Raw genomic sequence first — 9,645 nt, 5'->3', positions numbered from 1 at the left:
CATAGCAAGAAAGAAAAAAAAAAACGCACCTAAAACCTAAAAAAACGCAAACGGGCAACGAAAAAGGGGGTGCAACACGAGGACTTCCCAGGGGGTCACCCATCCTAGTACTACTCTCGCCCAAGCACGCTTAACTGCGGAGTTCTGATGGGATCCGGTGCATTAGTGCTGGTATGATCGCACCCGAAATACTATCCATGCTTATTGTTTTTATGTCTTACAAGACGCAGAACGTCGTTTGCTTTCGTACGCGAGGCGTGGGACCCACGTGAGGGATCGGCTCCGTTCGGGAAACGCGGAAACAATCAACGATGAACCGGATGCCGCCCGAGCATCGACATAGCAAGAAAGAAAAAAAAAACGCACCTAAAACCTAAAAAAACGCAAACGGGCAACGAAAAAGGGGGTGCAACACGAGGACTTCCCAGGGGGTCACCCATCCTAGTACTACTCTCGCCCAAGCACGCTTAACTGCAGAGTTCTGATGGGATCCGGTGCATTAGTGCTGGTATGATCGCACCCGAAATACTATCCATGCTTATTGTTTTTATGTCTTACAAGACGCAGAACGTCGTTTGCTTTCGAACGCGAGGCGTGGGACCCACGTGAGGGATCGGCTCCGTTCGGGAAACGCGGAAACAATCAACGATGAACTGGATGCCGCCCGAGCATAGACATAGCAAGAAAGAAAAAAAAAACGCACCTAAAACCTAAAAAAACGCAAACGGGCAACGAAAAAGGGGGTGCAACACGAGGACTTCCCAGGGGGTCACCCATCCTAGTACTACTCTCGCCCAAGCACGCTTAACTGCAGAGTTCTGATGGGATCCGGTGCATTAGTGCTGGTATGATCGCACCCGAAATACTATCCATGCTTATTGTTTTTATGTCTTACAAGACGCAGAACGTCGTTTGCTTTCGTACGCGAGGCGTGGGACCCACGTGAGGGATCGGCTCCGTTCGGGAAACGCGGAAACAATCAACGATGAACCGGATGCCGCCCGAGCATAGACATAGCAAGAAAGAAAAAAAAAACGCACCTAAAACCTAAAAAAACGCAAACGGGCAACGAAAAAGGGGGTGCAACACGAGGACTTCCCAGGGGGTCACCCATCCTAGTACTACTCTCGCCCAAGCACGCTTAACTGCGGAGTTGTGATGGGATCCGGTGCATTAGTGCTTGTATGATCGCACCCGAAATACTATCCATGCTTATTGTTTTTATGTCTTACAAGACGCAGAACGTCGTTTGCTTTCGAACGCGAGGCGTGGGACCCACGTGAGGGATCGGCTCCGTTCGGGAAACGCGGAAACAATCAACGATGAACCGGATGCCGCCCGAGCATCGACATAGCAAGAAAGAAAAAAAAAAACGCACCTAAAACCTAAAAAAACGCAAACGGGCAACGAAAAAGGGGGTGCAACACGAGGACTTCCCAGGGGGTCACCCATCCTAGTACTACTCTCGCCCAAGCACGCTTAACTGCGGAGTTCTGATGGGATCCGGTGCATTAGTGCTGGTATGATCGCACCCGAAATACTATCCATGCTTATTGTTTTTATGTCTTACAAGACGCAGAACGTCGTTTGCTTTCGTACGCGAGGCGTGGGACCCACGTGAGGGATCGGCTCCGTTCGGGAAACGCGGAAACAATCAACGATGAACCGGATGCCGCCCGAGCATCGACATAGCAAGAAAGAAAAAAAAAACGCACCTAAAACCTAAAAAAACGCAAACGGGCAACGAAAAAGGGGGTGCAACACGAGGACTTCCCAGGGGGTCACCCATCCTAGTACTACTCTCGCCAAAGCACGCTTAATTGCGGAGTTGTGATGGGATCCGGTGCATTAGTGCTGGTATGATCGCACCCGAAATACTATCCATGCTTATTGTTTTTATGTCTTACAAGACGCAGAACGTCGTTTGCTTTCGAACGCGAGGCGTGGGACCCACGTGAGGGATCGGCTCCGTTCGGGAAACGCGGAAACAATCAACGATGAACCGGATGCCGCCCGAGCATAGACATAGCAAGAAAGAAAAAAAAAAACGCACCTAAAACCTAAAAAAACGCAAACGGGCAACGAAAAAGGGGGTGCAACACGAGGACTTCCCAGGGGGTCACCCATCCTAGTACTACTCTCGCCCAAGCACGCTTAACTGCAGAGTTCTGATGGGATCCGGTGCATTAGTGCTGGTATGATCGCACCCGAAATACTATCCATGCTTATTGTTTTTATGTCTTACAAGACGCAGAACGTCGTTTGCTTTCGTACGCGAGGCGTGGGACCCACGTGAGGGATCGGCTCCGTTCGGGAAACGCGGAAACAATCAACGATGAACCGGATGCCGCCCGAGCATAGACATAGCAAGAAAGAAAAAAAAAACGCACCTAAAACCTAAAAAAACGCAAACGGGCAACGAAAAAGGGGGTGCAACACGAGGACTTCCCAGGGGGTCACCCATCCTAGTACTACTCTCGCCCAAGCACGCTTAACTGCGGAGTTGTGATGGGATCCGGTGCATTAGTGCTTGTATGATCGCACCCGAAATACTATCCATGCTTATTGTTTTTATGTCTTACAAGACGCAGAACGTCGTTTGCTTTCGAACGCGAGGCGTGGGACCCACGTGAGGGATCGGCTCCGTTCGGGAAACGCGGAAACAATCAACGATGAACCGGATGCCGCCCGAGCATCGACATAGCAAGAAAGAAAAAAAAAAAAACGCACCTAAAACCTAAAAAAACGCAAACGGGCAACGAAAAAGGGGGTGCAACACGAGGACTTCCCAGGGGGTCACCCATCCTAGTACTACTCTCGCCCAAGCACGCTTAACTGCGGAGTTCTGATGGGATCCGGTGCATTAGTGCTGGTATGATCGCACCCGAAATACTATCCATGCTTATTGTTTTTATGTCTTACAAGACGCAGAACGTCGTTTGCTTTCGTACGCGAGGCGTGGGACCCACGTGAGGGATCGGCTCCGTTCGGGAAACGCGGAAACAATCAACGATGAACCGGATGCCGCCCGAGCATCGACATAGCAAGAAAGAAAAAAAAAACGCACCTAAAACCTAAAAAAACGCAAACGGGCAACGAAAAAGGGGGTGCAACACGAGGACTTCCCAGGGGGTCACCCATCCTAGTACTACTCTCGCCCAAGCACGCTTAACTGCGGAGTTGTGATGGGATCCGGTGCATTAGTGCTGGTATGATCGCACCCGAAATACTATCCATGCTTATTGTTTTTATGTCTTACAAGACGCAGAACGTCGTTTGCTTTCGAACGCGAGGCGTGGGACCCACGTGAGGGATCGGCTCCGTTCGGGAAACGCGGAAACAATCAACGATGAACCGGATGCCGCCCGAGCATAGACATAGCAAGAAAGAAAAAAAAAACGCACCTAAAACCTAAAAAAACGCAAACGGGCAACGAAAAAGGGGGTGCAACACGAGGACTTCCCAGGGGGTCACCCATCCTAGTACTACTCTCGCCCAAGCACGCTTAACTGCAGAGTTCTGATGGGATCCGGTGCATTAGTGCTGGTATGATCGCACCCGAAATACTATCCATGCTTATTGTTTTTATGTCTTACAAGACGCAGAACGTCGTTTGCTTTCGTACGCGAGGCGTGGGACCCACGTGAGGGATCGGCTCCGTTCGGGAAACGCGGAAACAATCAACGATGAACCGGATGCCGCCCGAGCATAGACATAGCAAGAAAGAAAAAAAAAACGCACCTAAAACCTAAAAAAACGCAAACGGGCAACGAAAAAGGGGGTGCAACACGAGGACTTCCCAGGGGGTCACCCATCCTAGTACTACTCTCGCCCAAGCACGCTTAACTGCGGAGTTGTGATGGGATCCGGTGCATTAGTGCTGGTATGATCGCACCCGAAATACTATCCATGCTTATTGTTTTTATGTCTTACAAGACGCAGAACGTCGTTTGCTTTCGAACGCGAGGCGTGGGACCCACGTGAGGGATCGGCTCCGTTCGGGAAACGCGGAAACAATCAACGATGAACCGGATGCCGCCCGAGCATCGACATAGCAAGAAAGAAAAAAAAAAACGCACCTAAAACCTAAAAAAACGCAAACGGGCAACGAAAAAGGGGGTGCAACACGAGGACTTCCCAGGGGGTCACCCATCCTAGTACTACTCTCGCCCAAGCACGCTTAACTGCGGAGTTCTGATGGGATCCGGTGCATTAGTGCTGGTATGATCGCACCCGAAATACTATCCATGCTTATTGTTTTTATGTCTTACAAGACGCAGAACGTCGTTTGCTTTCGTACGCGAGGCGTGGGACCCACGTGAGGGATCGGCTCCGTTCGGGAAACGCGGAAACAATCAACGATGAACCGGATGCCGCCCGAGCATCGACATAGCAAGAAAGAAAAAAAAAACGCACCTAAAACCTAAAAAAACGCAAACGGGCAACGAAAAAGGGGGTGCAACACGAGGACTTCCCAGGGGGTCACCCATCCTAGTACTACTCTCGCCCAAGCACGCTTAACTGCAGAGTTCTGATGGGATCCGGTGCATTAGTGCTGGTATGATCGCACCCGAAATACTATCCATGCTTATTGTTTTTATGTCTTACAAGACGCAGAACGTCGTTTGCTTTCGAACGCGAGGCGTGGGACCCACGTGAGGGATCGGCTCCGTTCGGGAAACGCGGAAACAATCAACGATGAACTGGATGCCGCCCGAGCATAGACATAGCAAGAAAGAAAAAAAAAACGCACCTAAAACCTAAAAAAACGCAAACGGGCAACGAAAAAGGGGGTGCAACACGAGGACTTCCCAGGGGGTCACCCATCCTAGTACTACTCTCGCCCAAGCACGCTTAACTGCAGAGTTCTGATGGGATCCGGTGCATTAGTGCTGGTATGATCGCACCCGAAATACTATCCATGCTTATTGTTTTTATGTCTTACAAGACGCAGAACGTCGTTTGCTTTCGTACGCGAGGCGTGGGACCCACGTGAGGGATCGGCTCCGTTCGGGAAACGCGGAAACAATCAACGATGAACCGGATGCCGCCCGAGCATAGACATAGCAAGAAAGAAAAAAAAAACGCACCTAAAACCTAAAAAAACGCAAACGGGCAACGAAAAAGGGGGTGCAACACGAGGACTTCCCAGGGGGTCACCCATCCTAGTACTACTCTCGCCCAAGCACGCTTAACTGCGGAGTTGTGATGGGATCCGGTGCATTAGTGCTTGTATGATCGCACCCGAAATACTATCCATGCTTATTGTTTTTATGTCTTACAAGACGCAGAACGTCGTTTGCTTTCGAACGCGAGGCGTGGGACCCACGTGAGGGATCGGCTCCGTTCGGGAAACGCGGAAACAATCAACGATGAACCGGATGCCGCCCGAGCATCGACATAGCAAGAAAGAAAAAAAAAAAACGCACCTAAAACCTAAAAAAACGCAAACGGGCAACGAAAAAGGGGGTGCAACACGAGGACTTCCCAGGGGGTCACCCATCCTAGTACTACTCTCGCCCAAGCACGCTTAACTGCGGAGTTCTGATGGGATCCGGTGCATTAGTGCTGGTATGATCGCACCCGAAATACTATCCATGCTTATTGTTTTTATGTCTTACAAGACGCAGAACGTCGTTTGCTTTCGTACGCGAGGCGTGGGACCCACGTGAGGGATCGGCTCCGTTCGGGAAACGCGGAAACAATCAACGATGAACCGGATGCCGCCCGAGCATCGACATAGCAAGAAAGAAAAAAAAAACGCACCTAAAACCTAAAAAAACGCAAACGGGCAACGAAAAAGGGGGTGCAACACGAGGACTTCCCAGGGGGTCACCCATCCTAGTACTACTCTCGCCAAAGCACGCTTAATTGCGGAGTTGTGATGGGATCCGGTGCATTAGTGCTGGTATGATCGCACCCGAAATACTATCCATGCTTATTGTTTTTATGTCTTACAAGACGCAGAACGTCGTTTGCTTTCGAACGCGAGGCGTGGGACCCACGTGAGGGATCGGCTCCGTTCGGGAAACGCGGAAACAATCAACGATGAACCGGATGCCGCCCGAGCATAGACATAGCAAGAAAGAAAAAAAAAAACGCACCTAAAACCTAAAAAAACGCAAACGGGCAACGAAAAAGGGGGTGCAACACGAGGACTTCCCAGGGGGTCACCCATCCTAGTACTACTCTCGCCCAAGCACGCTTAACTGCAGAGTTCTGATGGGATCCGGTGCATTAGTGCTGGTATGATCGCACCCGAAATACTATCCATGCTTATTGTTTTTATGTCTTACAAGACGCAGAACGTCGTTTGCTTTCGTACGCGAGGCGTGGGACCCACGTGAGGGATCGGCTCCGTTCGGGAAACGCGGAAACAATCAACGATGAACCGGATGCCGCCCGAGCATAGACATAGCAAGAAAGAAAAAAAAAACGCACCTAAAACCTAAAAAAACGCAAACGGGCAACGAAAAAGGGGGTGCAACACGAGGACTTCCCAGGGGGTCACCCATCCTAGTACTACTCTCGCCCAAGCACGCTTAACTGCGGAGTTGTGATGGGATCCGGTGCATTAGTGCTTGTATGATCGCACCCGAAATACTATCCATGCTTATTGTTTTTATGTCTTACAAGACGCAGAACGTCGTTTGCTTTCGAACGCGAGGCGTGGGACCCACGTGAGGGATCGGCTCCGTTCGGGAAACGCGGAAACAATCAACGATGAACCGGATGCCGCCCGAGCATCGACATAGCAAGAAAGAAAAAAAAAAAACGCACCTAAAACCTAAAAAAACGCAAACGGGCAACGAAAAAGGGGGTGCAACACGAGGACTTCCCAGGGGGTCACCCATCCTAGTACTACTCTCGCCCAAGCACGCTTAACTGCGGAGTTCTGATGGGATCCGGTGCATTAGTGCTGGTATGATCGCACCCGAAATACTATCCATGCTTATTGTTTTTATGTCTTACAAGACGCAGAACGTCGTTTGCTTTCGAACGCGAGGCGTGGGACCCACGTGAGGGATCGGCTCCGTTCGGGAAACGCGGAAACAATCAACGATGAACCGGATGCCGCCCGAGCATAGACATAGCAAGAAAGAAAAAAAAAACGCACCTAAAACCTAAAAAAACGCAAACGGGCAACGAAAAAGGGGGTGCAACACGAGGACTTCCCAGGGGGTCACCCATCCTAGTACTACTCTCGCCCAAGCACGCTTAACTGCAGAGTTCTGATGGGATCCGGTGCATTAGTGCTGGTATGATCGCACCCGAAATACTATCCATGCTTATTGTTTTTATGTCTTACAAGACGCAGAACGTCGTTTGCTTTCGTACGCGAGGCGTGGGACCCACGTGAGGGATCGGCTCCGTTCGGGAAACGCGGAAACAATCAACGATGAACCGGATGCCGCCCGAGCATAGACATAGCAAGAAAGAAAAAAAAAACGCACCTAAAACCTAAAAAAACGCAAACGGGCAACGAAAAAGGGGGTGCAACACGAGGACTTCCCAGGGGGTCACCCATCCTAGTACTACTCTCGCCCAAGCACGCTTAACTGCGGAGTTGTGATGGGATCCGGTGCATTAGTGCTGGTATGATCGCACCCGAAATACTATCCATGCTTATTGTTTTTATGTCTTACAAGACGCAGAACGTCGTTTGCTTTCGAACGCGAGGCGTGGGACCCACGTGAGGGATCGGCTCCGTTCGGGAAACGCGGAAACAATCAACGATGAACCGGATGCCGCCCGAGCATCGACATAGCAAGAAAGAAAAAAAAAAACGCACCTAAAACCTAAAAAAACGCAAACGGGCAACGAAAAAGGGGGTGCAACACGAGGACTTCCCAGGGGGTCACCCATCCTAGTACTACTCTCGCCCAAGCACGCTTAACTGCGGAGTTCTGATGGGATCCGGTGCATTAGTGCTGGTATGATCGCACCCGAAATACTATCCATGCTTATTGTTTTTATGTCTTACAAGACGCAGAACGTCGTTTGCTTTCGTACGCGAGGCGTGGGACCCACGTGAGGGATCGGCTCCGTTCGGGAAACGCGGAAACAATCAACGATGAACCGGATGCCGCCCGAGCATCGACATAGCAAGAAAGAAAAAAAAAACGCACCTAAAACCTAAAAAAACGCAAACGGGCAACGAAAAAGGGGGTGCAACACGAGGACTTCCCAGGGGGTCACCCATCCTAGTACTACTCTCGCCCAAGCACGCTTAACTGCAGAGTTCTGATGGGATCCGGTGCATTAGTGCTGGTATGATCGCACCCGAAATACTATCCATGCTTATTGTTTTTATGTCTTACAAGACGCAGAACGTCGTTTGCTTTCGAACGCGAGGCGTGGGACCCACGTGAGGGATCGGCTCCGTTCGGGAAACGCGGAAACAATCAACGATGAACCGGATGCCGCCCGAGCATCGACATAGCAAGAAAGAAAAAAAAAACGCACCTAAAACCTAAAAAAACGCAAACGGGCAACGAAAAAGGGGGTGCAACACGAGGACTTCCCAGGGGGTCACCCATCCTAGTACTACTCTCGCCCAAGCACGCTTATCTGCGGAGTTCTGATGGGATCCGGTGCATTAGTGCTGGTACGATCGCACCCGAAATACTATCCATGCTTATTGTTTTTATGTCTTACAAGACGCAGAACGTCGTTTGCTTTCGTACGCGAGGCGTGGGACCCACGTGAGGGATCGGCTCCGTTCGGGAAACGCGGAAACAATCAACGATGAACCGGATGCCGCCCGAGCATCGACATAGCAAGAAAGAAAAAAAAAACGCACCTAAAACCTAAAAAAACGCAAACGGGCAACGAAAAAGGGGGTGCAACACGAGGACTACCCAGGGGGTCACCCATCCTAGTACTACTCTCGCCCAAGCACGCTTAACTGCGGAGTTGTGATGGGATCCGGTGCATTAGTGCTGGTATGATCGCACCCGAAATACTATCCATGCTTATTGTTTTTATGTCTTACAAGACGCAGAACGTCGTTTGCTTTCGAACGCGAGGCGTGGGACCCACGTGAGGGATCGGCTCCGTTCGGGAAACGCGGAAACAATCAACGATGAACCTGATGCCGCCCGAGCATAGACATAGCAAGAAAGAAAAAAAAAACGCACCTAAAACCTAAAAAAACGCAAACGGGCAACGAAAAAGGGGGTGCAACACGAGGACTTCCCAGGGGGTCACCCATCCTAGTACTACTCTCGCCCAAGCACGCTTAACTGCAGAGTTCTGATGGGATCCGGTGCATTAGTGCTGGTATGATCGCACCCGAAATACTATCCATGCTTATTGTTTTTATGTCTTACAAGACGCAGAACGTCGTTTGCTTTCGTACGCGAGGCGTGGGACCCACGTGAGGGATCGGCTCCGTTCGGGAAACGCGGAAACAATCAACGATGAACCGGATGCCGCCCGAGCATAGACATAGCAAGAAAGAAAAAAAAAACGCACCTAAAACCTAAAAAAACGCAAACGGGCAACGAAAAAGGGGGTGCAACACGAGGACTTCCCAGGGGGTCACCCATTCTAGTACTACTCTCGCCCAAGCACGCTTAACTGCGGAGTTGTGATGGGATCCGGTGCATTAGTGCTGGTATGATCGCACCCGAAATACTATCC

The 9,645-nt window shown here is 50.6% G+C and overlaps 29 non-coding genes across 29 annotated transcripts; all 29 read right to left on the bottom strand.

Moving 5' to 3' along the window:
• Positions 1-66: 66 nt before the first annotated feature.
• On the bottom strand, positions 67-185 carry LOC145081645 (5S ribosomal RNA). The gene has a single exon (XR_013696192.1). It is a non-coding gene; the product is annotated as a 5S ribosomal RNA (ribosomal RNA).
• Positions 186-403: 218 nt separating this feature from the next.
• LOC145083624 (5S ribosomal RNA) lies at positions 404-522 on the bottom strand. Its single transcript, XR_013698092.1, has one exon. It is a non-coding gene; the product is annotated as a 5S ribosomal RNA (ribosomal RNA).
• Positions 523-740: 218 nt separating this feature from the next.
• LOC145083623 (5S ribosomal RNA) lies at positions 741-859 on the bottom strand. Its single transcript, XR_013698091.1, has one exon. It is a non-coding gene; the product is annotated as a 5S ribosomal RNA (ribosomal RNA).
• A 218-nt stretch (positions 860-1,077) lies between these two features.
• On the bottom strand, positions 1,078-1,196 carry LOC145073437 (5S ribosomal RNA). The gene has a single exon (XR_013691361.1). It is a non-coding gene; the product is annotated as a 5S ribosomal RNA (ribosomal RNA).
• A 219-nt stretch (positions 1,197-1,415) lies between these two features.
• LOC145081643 (5S ribosomal RNA) lies at positions 1,416-1,534 on the bottom strand. The gene has a single exon (XR_013696190.1). It is a non-coding gene; the product is annotated as a 5S ribosomal RNA (ribosomal RNA).
• A 218-nt stretch (positions 1,535-1,752) lies between these two features.
• LOC145076841 (5S ribosomal RNA) lies at positions 1,753-1,871 on the bottom strand. The gene has a single exon (XR_013692823.1). It is a non-coding gene; the product is annotated as a 5S ribosomal RNA (ribosomal RNA).
• Positions 1,872-2,090: 219 nt separating this feature from the next.
• Positions 2,091-2,209, bottom strand: LOC145083622 (5S ribosomal RNA). Its single transcript, XR_013698090.1, has one exon. It is a non-coding gene; the product is annotated as a 5S ribosomal RNA (ribosomal RNA).
• A 218-nt stretch (positions 2,210-2,427) lies between these two features.
• LOC145073431 (5S ribosomal RNA) lies at positions 2,428-2,546 on the bottom strand. The gene has a single exon (XR_013691360.1). It is a non-coding gene; the product is annotated as a 5S ribosomal RNA (ribosomal RNA).
• A 221-nt stretch (positions 2,547-2,767) lies between these two features.
• On the bottom strand, positions 2,768-2,886 carry LOC145081642 (5S ribosomal RNA). The gene has a single exon (XR_013696189.1). It is a non-coding gene; the product is annotated as a 5S ribosomal RNA (ribosomal RNA).
• Positions 2,887-3,104: 218 nt separating this feature from the next.
• On the bottom strand, positions 3,105-3,223 carry LOC145085240 (5S ribosomal RNA). Its single transcript, XR_013699649.1, has one exon. It is a non-coding gene; the product is annotated as a 5S ribosomal RNA (ribosomal RNA).
• Positions 3,224-3,441: 218 nt separating this feature from the next.
• On the bottom strand, positions 3,442-3,560 carry LOC145083621 (5S ribosomal RNA). The gene has a single exon (XR_013698089.1). It is a non-coding gene; the product is annotated as a 5S ribosomal RNA (ribosomal RNA).
• Positions 3,561-3,778: 218 nt separating this feature from the next.
• LOC145085238 (5S ribosomal RNA) lies at positions 3,779-3,897 on the bottom strand. The gene has a single exon (XR_013699648.1). It is a non-coding gene; the product is annotated as a 5S ribosomal RNA (ribosomal RNA).
• Positions 3,898-4,116: 219 nt separating this feature from the next.
• On the bottom strand, positions 4,117-4,235 carry LOC145081641 (5S ribosomal RNA). The gene has a single exon (XR_013696188.1). It is a non-coding gene; the product is annotated as a 5S ribosomal RNA (ribosomal RNA).
• A 218-nt stretch (positions 4,236-4,453) lies between these two features.
• LOC145083619 (5S ribosomal RNA) lies at positions 4,454-4,572 on the bottom strand. The gene has a single exon (XR_013698088.1). It is a non-coding gene; the product is annotated as a 5S ribosomal RNA (ribosomal RNA).
• Positions 4,573-4,790: 218 nt separating this feature from the next.
• LOC145083618 (5S ribosomal RNA) lies at positions 4,791-4,909 on the bottom strand. The gene has a single exon (XR_013698087.1). It is a non-coding gene; the product is annotated as a 5S ribosomal RNA (ribosomal RNA).
• Positions 4,910-5,127: 218 nt separating this feature from the next.
• LOC145073424 (5S ribosomal RNA) lies at positions 5,128-5,246 on the bottom strand. The gene has a single exon (XR_013691359.1). It is a non-coding gene; the product is annotated as a 5S ribosomal RNA (ribosomal RNA).
• A 220-nt stretch (positions 5,247-5,466) lies between these two features.
• Positions 5,467-5,585, bottom strand: LOC145081640 (5S ribosomal RNA). Its single transcript, XR_013696187.1, has one exon. It is a non-coding gene; the product is annotated as a 5S ribosomal RNA (ribosomal RNA).
• Positions 5,586-5,803: 218 nt separating this feature from the next.
• Positions 5,804-5,922, bottom strand: LOC145076834 (5S ribosomal RNA). The gene has a single exon (XR_013692819.1). It is a non-coding gene; the product is annotated as a 5S ribosomal RNA (ribosomal RNA).
• A 219-nt stretch (positions 5,923-6,141) lies between these two features.
• Positions 6,142-6,260, bottom strand: LOC145083617 (5S ribosomal RNA). Its single transcript, XR_013698086.1, has one exon. It is a non-coding gene; the product is annotated as a 5S ribosomal RNA (ribosomal RNA).
• Positions 6,261-6,478: 218 nt separating this feature from the next.
• LOC145073418 (5S ribosomal RNA) lies at positions 6,479-6,597 on the bottom strand. The gene has a single exon (XR_013691358.1). It is a non-coding gene; the product is annotated as a 5S ribosomal RNA (ribosomal RNA).
• A 220-nt stretch (positions 6,598-6,817) lies between these two features.
• Positions 6,818-6,936, bottom strand: LOC145081639 (5S ribosomal RNA). Its single transcript, XR_013696186.1, has one exon. It is a non-coding gene; the product is annotated as a 5S ribosomal RNA (ribosomal RNA).
• A 218-nt stretch (positions 6,937-7,154) lies between these two features.
• Positions 7,155-7,273, bottom strand: LOC145083616 (5S ribosomal RNA). The gene has a single exon (XR_013698085.1). It is a non-coding gene; the product is annotated as a 5S ribosomal RNA (ribosomal RNA).
• Positions 7,274-7,491: 218 nt separating this feature from the next.
• LOC145085236 (5S ribosomal RNA) lies at positions 7,492-7,610 on the bottom strand. The gene has a single exon (XR_013699646.1). It is a non-coding gene; the product is annotated as a 5S ribosomal RNA (ribosomal RNA).
• Positions 7,611-7,829: 219 nt separating this feature from the next.
• LOC145081637 (5S ribosomal RNA) lies at positions 7,830-7,948 on the bottom strand. The gene has a single exon (XR_013696184.1). It is a non-coding gene; the product is annotated as a 5S ribosomal RNA (ribosomal RNA).
• A 218-nt stretch (positions 7,949-8,166) lies between these two features.
• LOC145083615 (5S ribosomal RNA) lies at positions 8,167-8,285 on the bottom strand. Its single transcript, XR_013698084.1, has one exon. It is a non-coding gene; the product is annotated as a 5S ribosomal RNA (ribosomal RNA).
• Positions 8,286-8,503: 218 nt separating this feature from the next.
• LOC145084882 (5S ribosomal RNA) lies at positions 8,504-8,622 on the bottom strand. Its single transcript, XR_013699307.1, has one exon. It is a non-coding gene; the product is annotated as a 5S ribosomal RNA (ribosomal RNA).
• Positions 8,623-8,840: 218 nt separating this feature from the next.
• Positions 8,841-8,959, bottom strand: LOC145085720 (5S ribosomal RNA). Its single transcript, XR_013700110.1, has one exon. It is a non-coding gene; the product is annotated as a 5S ribosomal RNA (ribosomal RNA).
• Positions 8,960-9,177: 218 nt separating this feature from the next.
• On the bottom strand, positions 9,178-9,296 carry LOC145083613 (5S ribosomal RNA). The gene has a single exon (XR_013698081.1). It is a non-coding gene; the product is annotated as a 5S ribosomal RNA (ribosomal RNA).
• Positions 9,297-9,514: 218 nt separating this feature from the next.
• LOC145085411 (5S ribosomal RNA) lies at positions 9,515-9,633 on the bottom strand. The gene has a single exon (XR_013699810.1). It is a non-coding gene; the product is annotated as a 5S ribosomal RNA (ribosomal RNA).
• Positions 9,634-9,645: the final 12 nt, after the last annotated feature.

This window comes from Lactuca serriola, chromosome 1 (assembly GCF_051521515.1).
Source record: "Lactuca serriola cultivar US96UC23 chromosome 1, Lser_US96UC23_V15, whole genome shotgun sequence".
NCBI classification, from domain to species: domain Eukaryota; kingdom Viridiplantae; phylum Streptophyta; class Magnoliopsida; order Asterales; family Asteraceae; genus Lactuca; species Lactuca serriola.
This window is presented reverse-complemented; position numbering and strand designations above follow the sequence as displayed.